Here is an 11,508-nt window from a genome sequence, read left to right on the forward strand (position 1 = left end):
ATAAAAACATTACAAAGGCGAGGTCAAATTGCACGGATATACTATTTTAAATATTATTATTATTTAGAAGGGAGTAAAAAAGATGAATATGTTTTGTATCAAGTCATTAAAATTTTAGATTTGAATTTTTGAAATTAAGAGAATGTAAATATCGAATATAACAAAGTGTGGTATTTTAACAAAAGCATATCGTTAATGTGTAGAAATATATCCGAAATCTTTAGCAATTGGCTATCTAAATGAATTAATACTACACTTAACCAAATCTAGGCCCTTTTCTCCAACACAAATTCTCATTTAAGACACATACATTATTCATCTTAAGTTTAAAGCAGGTCAAATAACTACCACTTTCATAGATAAGACGAAAATAAAATACGTAGATATTAATAAAAGACTTGTCTTTATCGATGAAACTGACTTCTATTTGATCCGTTTTAAACCTATGACGGATATATCCGCCTAAGAGACTTATTATTCTCTAACCAAAGACCATCACTTATAACCAAAGTCCAATTGATACCTAAATTATCTTGTCCCTATTCCTTGACCATCACTTATTTGTTTTACACTTTTCTATTTAATTTTAACCTACTTTTAATAACTTATATTATTTTTTCATTTCATATAAATTTAACATTTTTAAATATTTTGCGCCTTATTTAAAAAGTTGTTTATGTGAAAATTTTACTCATAATTTTGTAGATATAATATCATGCAGTGATGTTGTGAATAATTTACTCACAAATTTAACTATGTTAATATCTTACTCATAAATTTGTTTATGTGAATAATTTCTAAAAAAAATTGTTTCATTTTTATGTCATTATTATTTAGTTGTATTTTCTATTCTTCAAGTCTTTTTTTTCCCACAAATTAGTAAGGGCTATTTAACAGATTTGAGTATTTACCGCTGTTTTTATTAAGTTCATGTCATTGTATATTAAATTTGTAGATTAGATTTTTCAGCAGGTGATTTTGTTATTTATGTATTTTTTATCATAATCAAGTTAACAATATATATTTGTTAATATTAATCAAATTTGTGTTATATTAATAGTGAGCAATTTACATCATACGGCAGACTATTTTATCAAATTCATTCCCCTAAATAAAATGTGAGAATAGAACATGGGTGGGCCCCTTTATAAAAAAGATTAAAATTTGCACTTTCAACCACAGACTGACACATTAGCACTGTGGTTGTTCTTTTAATAAATAGGATGGGAGATAATGTGAAATAAGTTAATTATTTATATTACGTCATTCACTAGTACATACGGAGTATCTTTTTTCATTCAATTAAAAAATTTCCAATCTGAATAGATAACTCGTGATTGATATTATTGTAAAATGAAAATAGATAATTATTCAGTAACAAATTTTGTACCAACTATTAGAGTTTTGAAAACACCCGAAGTAATTATTTCCACTATTAGTAGATTCGTAAAGTTTGCAAATTTTCAACTATTAAAAAGATGGAACGTATTAAGAAATATTCTATTTTATACTATGCATTTTTATTTTTATTTTATTCTATGGAAAAAGTATTTTAGTCAAAGGTAACAAATAGTCGGGACGGATGAAACAATTCCATTATCGAGATTTATTTAGAGAATAAGACATTTTGTTGACTTTATTCTAATTAAAATCGAAATAAATGGATTGTTAATTTGAGAATTGACATAATTTCACAAAAATATAATTCCTTTTTTATTTAATTATCATCTGTGACGAGTGTGAACATGTCACAAGCTTGTGACATGAGACAAGCTTGCAAGTGGGAGAGGTAAGTGGAAGAGGCAAGTGGGAGTGCCCCTTTATCTCACGTCACAAACTTGTGACGTGTTCACAACCGTCACAAGCAAGACGGACTGTTGAAAAATAGCAACCCAAAATCTTACTCAAGCTGAAATCACAAATTTACTAGTTTAGTTAATACTACTATGATGATATGGACATAGCTTTCCCAAGTAGAAGGCATAAATTTCAACCTCAATTGCCAAATCTGTACTTTTCCGATCACACTCTTAAATCGCTACAATTATTAAACCCGTCAGTCGACATCTTAACCATCTTTGTACGAACGGTGAGAAAATAAGGAAGCAAACAATAGTGTAGTTTCATCATGCAAGTGTGAAATAGACCATAGGCCCAATGATCTCTCACGACATTACTCATTGATTCCCCATTCTCCGACTCATCAACCAAAATATTGGCCGACGTCAGTCACATAATTCAATGTCACACACCAATAGAAACAACCCTCTTTAATTATTACACATGAATAAATATCACAATCGGTTCTATATCGAATTAAGATTAAATTAAGTGAACTTGGCCTATTTGAATTGGGCTTAAATTCGTTAAAATCAAAATAATCTTAACAAAGAAGTAAGCACTCGATTGTCTTCGCTCTCTATGTCCCACTCTAAATAAATGTTAGCCTCAATCATCGATTACAAGCTTCACGGGTCAATTCTAGTGCGTATGGTGACAATCATCGATAATTAGAGGAATTATTAAGATCTCTGGGTAAAGAAATTGACATTCAGTCATTTTACCCTACTTCTATTATTATTATTCTTTGGTTTTGTCAAACACAATATTTACAAAAAAAAAAAAAAAAAAAAAGGGACTTGCTAAATTCCGCACACAATTTTACTTAAGTCTGCACATTTTTATGCATTATTCCGACTCTACCCTTCTCATTTCACCCACCCACCAAGAGGGATAAATCAAAAACCCTAAAAAAAAAATCCCCAAAAATACTCGGATGGATCACCGGTCCACCACCTTCTCCCACCCCCAAATGTTTGCACCACCAGCGGCCAAACCAACTGATCGGCGACAGGGAAGGACGAAGGTCGAAGAAGACGGAGTAAAGGGAAGGTTGTCGGCGACGGAGAAGGGAGAAGGTGTTTGGATCAACGGCGGCGTTCGTGGGTTGACGACGTTCATGTGTCGCTACAGGGCTGGGGTCGACGGGCGTGGGGAAGGTGGTCGGCGCTCGGTGAGGAGGTTAGGGGCGCAAACGGTGGTCGGAGCAAGGGGAAGGTGAAGTGGGGCAGGAGGGTGTCGGGGATGGTCGGGATTGGGTATCTTTTCATTTTTTTTATATAATTTTTGTTGTTTCTAAATTAAAGGGTAGAATTGGAAAAAAAAGGAAAAATGTGTAGGATATAGCAAAATCATGTGTAGGATTTAGTAATTACGAAAAACAATTTCCAAACATCTTTAAAAAAAAAGTTTGTCAAACACAACCTTAAATATTTTTTTTTTTTTGTCAAACACGACATTTTGGCCGGATTCCATCAACTTAAAACATTTCCGGTCACTTAAGTGTTTCGCACGTGAGAACCTACTTTCACTCCCTTTACCACCACTTGAAACCAACAACCACCACAACCACCACAATTACGACCTACCTTACACTGCCCTCTACCTACATATCAAATTTCAGACCAAACAAAGCATCATAACCCAATTAAAAGACCCATAAAAAAATTCATGACCACCCATTGTATACCCAGACCTTACACTCCCCTCTACCTACATACTAGTCTTACTTTACACACAAATCGACACCACATAAGGCCACCTTTGACAGCCGTATAGTCCGTATTGACAACCCCTAGAAAGCCTATACTCACACCTTTGCAACGAATCCAAAAACACCTCAAACCGTCCTTGTTTGCTATCTCAAACATAGACTAAAATTCACCCTATCGCAAGTGGTCAGGAAATGCTTAAAGTTGACGGAATCCGGCCAAAATGTCGTGTTTGACAAAAAATTTCTATTAAAGGTCGTGTTAAACAAACTTTTTTTTGAAGGTGGTGTTTGAATTTCTTTTTAAAGGATGTGTTTGACACAAAAACTCTTATTCTTTTTCTTTGACGCTACTCGCTAGGGCTAAATTGACTATTAACGAGTGCAAGTGATGAGGATCCAGGAATCATTCGCCGATTCTTCAATATTAATCGCAGGGTTTTTTGGTCAAACATCACCTTATAAAAAGGTGTTTGCGAAATACCACCTTTAATTTTTTTTTTGGTTTTTTGCCACCTTTAAAAAATATGTTTTAACAGTACCAAGTTGCCGGAATCTGGGCAGGAATAAGAAACTCCGGCATTGACTTTTTTTTGATAAGGTAAGAAAACTAGAGTGATCCTCTGGGATAGGACCAACCTATCTCATATTTTCGAATGAGAGAGGTAAGTTGAAGCCACCGGCTTTCAAACCACCTCAAAAGAGTTGGACATGAATGGCCAATAGAAGCCATGAAGTCAGCAACGAAAACAATGTTTAATTATCACTTCATCGAAAAAATGAAGATCTAATTTCACATCTTTAATAATACTAAAAATTTCCCAAGGAATTTGCCAAGTACCTCGAATTGAGTTATTAACACATAAATTATTATCCTCCACAACTAACTTTGAGATTCCTAAGTATTTAGCTACTAAAATGCCTTCTTTTAAAGCGAGAGCTTCCGCAACAAGAATACTATTAGATCCGCACTTTTTTGCTCCTAACAAAACGACATTGCGGTTATGATCTCTTATAAAATATCCTAAAGAAGCTTTATTGCCTTCTATTCTCGATCCGTCAAAATTTAGGTTTATTTAGAAAACCGTTTCTAGGTTTCTCCCACCAGATTTCTTCATTACTAGAAGTGTTTTTAGCTGACCCGTCTTTCTCGGGATTGTTGAGATCCTTATGTCTAATCTCATTCCAAGTCTTAATGCTATTACTACATAAAGTAATAAGTTTGTTGATATCGATATGAACATTATTAAAGATAATGTCATTTCTAGAAAACCATGCATTCCACCAAATAAAAATAATTTTAATAAAATCATCTTTTGGAATTAAGTCTATGAGATTATTAAGTTTTATTATAAAACTTTGACTTGCAATATTATCATACTTTGACAAAAAGTTGTTGAAACTAATAATGTTCATGTCTTGGATAATAGACCCAATCAGAGGACATTTGTAAAAGAAATGATCTTTGTTTTCAATAGGATAGTTGCAAAAAACACAATGTGGTGGGACATTAATATGACTTTTGAGCAGCCTGTCTTTCGTTGGGAGGCCGTCAACACAGACTTTCCAAAGAAAAAACTTCAACTTTGGAGGAATATTCAATTTCCAAATCCATTGAAATTCACATTTGTCAAGAGCTTGATCGAACAAACCTTGCGCTAACCAAGTTGCTGTTTTGGTACAGAAATTTTCATTCACGGACAGCCCCCAAATGAGGGTATTTGGAATATCATTATGTGGCAATGGAATGTTAGTTATCAGATTTACAATATCGTTATTCACTAAATTGGATAATTTACAAGCATCCCATTGTTTGTCAGAGGTTATAAAATCTTTAACCAAAAGATTAAGATCATGATTATTATCATCATCAATCATGCTGCTGGTGAGTGGGTGTGAAAAAACCTAATTATCAGACCAAAACTTAATGTTGCTACCATTACCTACCTGCCATCTTTGTCCTTTTTCGAAATAGAGTTCGAAGATTCATAAGTTTACGCCATTGCCAAGAAGACATTGAATTAGACTTATGATCAAAGAGTGAACAATTCCTCAAGTATTTTTACTTATCACTTTGACCCATATACTTTCCTTATACATAAGAATTTTCCATAGAAGTTTCATTTGAAGAGCTTTTTTAGCTGCTTCAGAGGATTTTATTCCCAGTCCACCAAGCGATTTCGGCAAACAAACTTTATCCCAACCAATCAAATTAGGGGACCGTTGTGAAGGGTTCTTATTCCAGAGAAAATATCTATTAATCGTATCTAATCTATTATGGACTGATGAGGGAAGAAGGAAGCTTTGCATTTGAAAAGTTCCCTTCGAGGTTAAATTAGCATTGACCAGAACTAGTCTACCTGCTTGCGATAAAGAATTCGCTTTCCATTTCGATAATTGGGTGCAAGAAGATTGAATAATACTATCGAAAGTATTTTTAGTTACTCTACTTTCAATTATAAGACATCCTAAATACTTACCCAAATGAGCTTCCTCGTTCATACGGAGAATACCTCTAAAGGATACCCGAAGCGATCGCTCAATATTTCTAGTGCATTAAAAAGTGGATTTGTCAAAATTGACAAATTGTCCTAATATTGTGCAAAATTTATCTAAAATAGACTTAATGGTTCTACAACTCTGATTAGAGGCTTTAGCGAAAATGATAGTATCATCCGCAAAAGTGAGAAAAAGGATTTTCTCCACTCCAGATCCAATTCTAATACCAATATCACTAGAATTAAGATCACTATTCTTTTGTAGAGATCTTGCTAAAATCTCAGCGCACATAATAAATATATACGGCGAGAGTGGGTCTCCCTGTCTAATACCTCGAGTGGGTCTAAAGACGTCTCCCGGTGTTCCATTTACTAACACCGAGAATGGAACAGTTTTTATACATTCCATAATCCAGGAAATCCATTTAGCATTAAAACCCATTTGTTTAAAAGTTTCCTCAATAAAGTTCCATTTTAGTCGGTCGTATGCTTTCTCCATATCAAGTTTAATTGCAATCCAGCCACCTTTGCCTTTTTTACGCTTAAACGAGTTGAAAATATCGTGTGCTAGAAGAATATTATCTTGAATATAGCGATTAGGTGTAAAGGCACCTTGAAACGGGTGTATAATCTTATACAATACACTACGAAGACGATTAGTCAGTATTTTCAAAATAATTTTATAGATTGTTGAACACAGACTAATAGGGCGAAAATGGTTTGCTGCTTGAGGATTATTAATTTTAGGAATCAGTGCTATGAAAGTGTGATTTATTTCTTTTAGTAATTTACCCGAATGGAAAAAAAGCTAAAACTGCTTTTGTTACAAAATTTCCTACAATATCCCAATATTTTTGAAAGAACTCTATAGAAAATCCATCGGGACCTGGACATTTATTCGCGGCTAAATTAAACACAGTATGTTTAACCTCTTCCATACTAACATTACTTGTAAGAAAATTGTTATCTTCGTCTGTAATTAATCTACTAATCGACTTAAAATCCTCATTCTTGTCGAAATGACAAAGTTGGTTTTTTGTAAACCTAAGTTTAAACTCATCTGATATTTCTAGTTTAATAAGTTCTTGATCAGTAATACAAGCACCATTCCTATTTATGAACTGCTTAATTCCATTTCTACTGTTGATGATGATGTTCGCGATGTGCGTCCTCGGCTGAGTGGAGTCACTTGCGGGAGTGGCTTCACGCCCTAGTTTCGCCCTCTGTGGAACCCGCCACAGAAGGGGATGTGCACATTAATGAACAGGGTTATCGCTCGTTGATGAGCCGGGCTTAGATGGGGATTGGCTGCGGTCCCCTGCTGGCGGTGAGGATTATCTGTTGCGATTGGTAATTTGGCAGGGCTACACACTTTAGTGTGTAGTCAGTTACTATGTGAGATCGGAAGTTGGAGGTGGATGATGATCAACAGTTTATCTTTTGTACTTGTCTTATTTTTATTATACAGTAACTGACCCCGTTGTTTTTGTAAAATCTGTGGTGATCCATTCGGGGATGGTGAGCAGATTGTGATAGGTGATGATGTTTACTAGCTTTGGGGCCGTCATGGGGAGTCATCACTCGAGTCTAGGTTCCGCTGTCAAGAGTTTTAGCGTTCAGTTTTAGTTGTTGAATGTTCATAACAGTTACTTTGGTTTTTCGATTTTGGAACATGTAACCATTAATTATTTATACTTTAATAATCGTGTTTTGGATTGGTAACTTTGATATACTAACCTCGGGCAACCGAGATGGTGACGGTCTCTCATGCTAGGGTGGTGATTGATGCGTGTTATTTATATGATGTTTTACATCCCATTTTACACGCATTTCAGAGCTCATTCTTGTAGTTTATGCTACATTTCTCCCTATTTCCGTCTACTTCCGTATTTTGTACATTCTTGCAGAAATGTGGAGAATTCAACGGGAAATCAAGCCAAATCCGTCCCCGAGTAATCTGCATTGCAAATGACGTAAATGAATTGCTTAAGGAACGAGCTTGGTGCGCAATTCAAGGCCCAAAAGACAAGTCCACGAGTTAAAAGAAGTCAAGTAGCAAATCATCCATCGATCGATCGTCACCTTGATCGATCGACCAATGTTCGGTTCCGAAGCTATTGTTTGCTTTGAGGAGCAATGATCGATCGACCAGCCTTGTCGGTCGATCGACCGGATCGCTATTCCGGCGTAAATTAAAAGACCGTGAATCTTGAAGCCCGTGAAGTTTAGGTTTAGGAAATAAGGTGTTACGTTGATTGCTATATAACGTAACATAAACAATCAAGTGAGACATCAGTTTTCTATCCAAGTTTTTATCACAATACAGTACTTTCAGTTTTAGTTTATTCAAGTAATTAGGGTTTGGAACATCGGTTAGCATTGGATTTTCTGTTCTTGTTCTTAATCGTTCCTCTGAATCTCGGTATTCCTTCTGCCCTAATTCCATTTTATTGTTTTACTTTCTTCATTAGTATAAGATTTGCTAGATTAGTATCCCGAAGCCATTTATCGTTTTATCGCTATTTGTTATTTACTTTAAGCATGAATTCAGTAATTGCTGTTAGTTTTATTGTTGTTTTTACCTTTAGCATGAGTAGCTAATTCTTTAGTGCTAGGATGTAGGCGATTTACGGCAGAGGCGGCATTAGATTAGAAAGGACTGTTTCGCGTGTTGGTCGATCGACTGACATTGTCAGTCGATCGACTGACCTCGTAGGGTTTTATATTCGTTTTAATTGTTTTAATCTTGTATTTAACGAATCGAATGCATGCGACCAGTTAGATACCTATTTTGTGACTGTCCCATTAGATCGAAAGATAGGGAAGGTTATTAGACCATCAATTAAATCGACTAGACTGTGCTAAGATCGAAAGATAGGTATAGTTTAGACCGTTAGTCACTTTTCAGGACGAGAGTTAGTATTAGTGACATTAGGGACCTATAGCGAGATCGAAAGATGCTATTTGTTAAGAGTGGACCGAGAGGACCTCTTTATTTCCCGCCTTACCTGTGTTTGATTCAGACCGACTTAGTTTGCTGCCGCCGAAGCTATAATGAACCGATCATCCTAGTACCCTTCTTTTATCTGTTTAAATCGTTTATTTAGTTTATTGCCTTTATTCTCTTTTAGCTGTAGACCAATTCAAACCAACCCCCACATTTGTCACCATAGACTAAATATAGATCAACTAGAATTTACAACTGCCTCCTCGTGGTTCGACCCTGTTACCACTAGCCTAGGTTAGTCTTAATAGGAGATTATAAATTTTATCTTTGGTACTCACAACGACGGGTATCAAATTTTGGCGCCGTTGCCGGGGAGGCAATAGTCCTAATTTTAGTTTATTTTTATTTTTAGTCTTTCTTAGTTTAAGGGACATCTGTTCCTTAAACTTTTCTTATATTCTTTTTGTAGTTTCTTCTTATGCGCAGGTCACAGGGTGGTGAACTAGTATCGTTGAACCCTGAGCTTGAAAGATCCTTGCGCGAGTTGAGACGAACACAAAGGGTATTACCGACAGAGGAAGAGCTGAGTACTCTATCAAGCTATTACGAGAACGATCTGTCAAGAAGACCCACGTCTCTTCACCCGTTTCCACTTCTTCACCGAGACAGATTACTTCTCCCAAAATTCCGGTCATGGCCGAGGAAGCAAGTATAGCTAGTTATTCGAGCCGACACCGACAATTTATACAAGGGGTTCGAATTACCGGAGATGATGCCGAAATTCGAACCAAAGCCCGCCTACATTACTATGGTCGAGAGAAACCGTTTAGGGAGCTGCAAATGAAGATGCGACCAAGCACATGGAGACCTTTATTGACTCATCATTGTTCCATACCCCCACCACCGGCGTGACCCAAGATCGATCAAGGAGACTATGTTCATCTTCTCCCTTCGCGATCTTTGCAAGGGAGTGGTATAGAGATCTGGACCGAGCCGTTCAAGGGATCACTGATTGGAATACATTGACATTAACGTTCTACAAGAAGTACTTCTCTGCTTCAAGGACGATCGCTATTAGAGCTCAAATCACGGGCTTTAAACAAGGGCCTGATGAGAATTTCCATGAAGCATGGGTCCGATTCAAGAAGTTGGTGCGAACCATACCGCACCATGGGTTCGAAAAGTGGAGTTTGTGCAATCATTTCTACAATGGGTTGTACGATGATCGAGGGCCATTTTGGATGCTTTGCAGACCAATGGAAGATTCGCTGAAAATTTGGGAGCAACCAAGGGGTGGAAGATCATTGACGATCTAGCTACCCACAAGGCCGAGTATGGGAATTCGAGAGGGAACCAGAGGAGAGTCCGCCGAATCTTCCTCTGTTCTTTGCACTTGAGGCTCTCACCGCGAGATTTGACAAGTATGAGCTAGGAGGAGCTTCTAAAGGTGGGATATACCAAGTCAATGCTTTGTGTCGACGGTCCTTTCGCCTCGTGAAAGGTGTGGAGGTGAGGGCCATGTCTCGAAAAACGCCTAGTCCCTTCGAATCATGTGCTTTGCCTTTCAACACTATAGGCAGACCAACACCTACTATGAGCCGAACACCCATCCGAACTTGAGTTGGAGGAGCCAAAATGTCCTTAACCCAACTCAAGCTCCACCGCAAAGAACAACCTTATATACCCCCTCATCAAAAGCAACAAAGAATATCGAAGCCCCCTTATGTGCCGCAGCAAGAACAATCGCAGAATCTGAATTTTCGAGCTTAAGAACTCTGTTGCTAAAGGAGTCCCAAGCAAGAGAGGCCGGGATGAAGTTACTAGAGAGCCAAATTGCTCAACTGGCTAGTAAAAGTAACACTCGAGCTCCCGGACACTTACCCACTCAACCCGAACAAAAGGAGACCCTAAATGCCATCACTTTGAGGAGCGGGTCCACCTTTGATGGTCCTGCCATGGTTGAGGATGCTGTTGGAAAAGATGAGCCGGAAACAAGTCAAGAGAAAGCTTCAACGAACAAATCAAAGAAAAAGACGTCGTCAGCAGGTATTTGATCGATCGATCGATATACCCGATCGATCGATCAAGCACGGGTTACAGAGCTTACGAATCAGTACATCTCAGTCGATCGACTGAGAACAGTGGTCGATCGACTGAGATCGCTGCTGATGCTGAAGAATTTCGTCCTTTGATGCCAAATAATCTACGAGACCACTTGTTTCGGGGTACCACCGTCCCGAAAATGTTAGGACCAGACCCGAGTGCTTTGATGGGTCGGTCCCGCCCCAAGTTCGACCCAATGACGGTTAATGGTTCTCATTTGAGACGATCCGAGGAGGGGTCTAGCTTCAACAAAGAGAAGGTGACGGACTTTCACCCTAAGTCCAAGGATGCCGGCGCGCGTGAATTGGAGGAGAGGGCTAAGGTTCTCCTCACGACCCCATATCCGAGAGAGACTCGTGCCGACCAAGGAACAGTATCTTTCAAGAAGTTTGAGAAAGTTATCCGTAGTC

At 37.5% G+C, this 11,508-nt stretch overlaps 1 non-coding gene across 1 annotated transcript; it reads right to left on the reverse strand.

Moving 5' to 3' along the window:
* Positions 1–10,065: 10,065 nt before the first annotated feature.
* On the reverse strand, positions 10,066–10,172 carry LOC141616147 (small nucleolar RNA R71). The gene has a single exon (XR_012530515.1). It is a non-coding gene; the product is annotated as a small nucleolar RNA R71 (small nucleolar RNA).
* Positions 10,173–11,508: the final 1,336 nt, after the last annotated feature.

Source organism: Silene latifolia, chromosome 11, assembly GCF_048544455.1.
Source record: "Silene latifolia isolate original U9 population chromosome 11, ASM4854445v1, whole genome shotgun sequence".
Classification (NCBI taxonomy): Eukaryota; Viridiplantae; Streptophyta; class Magnoliopsida; order Caryophyllales; family Caryophyllaceae; genus Silene; species Silene latifolia.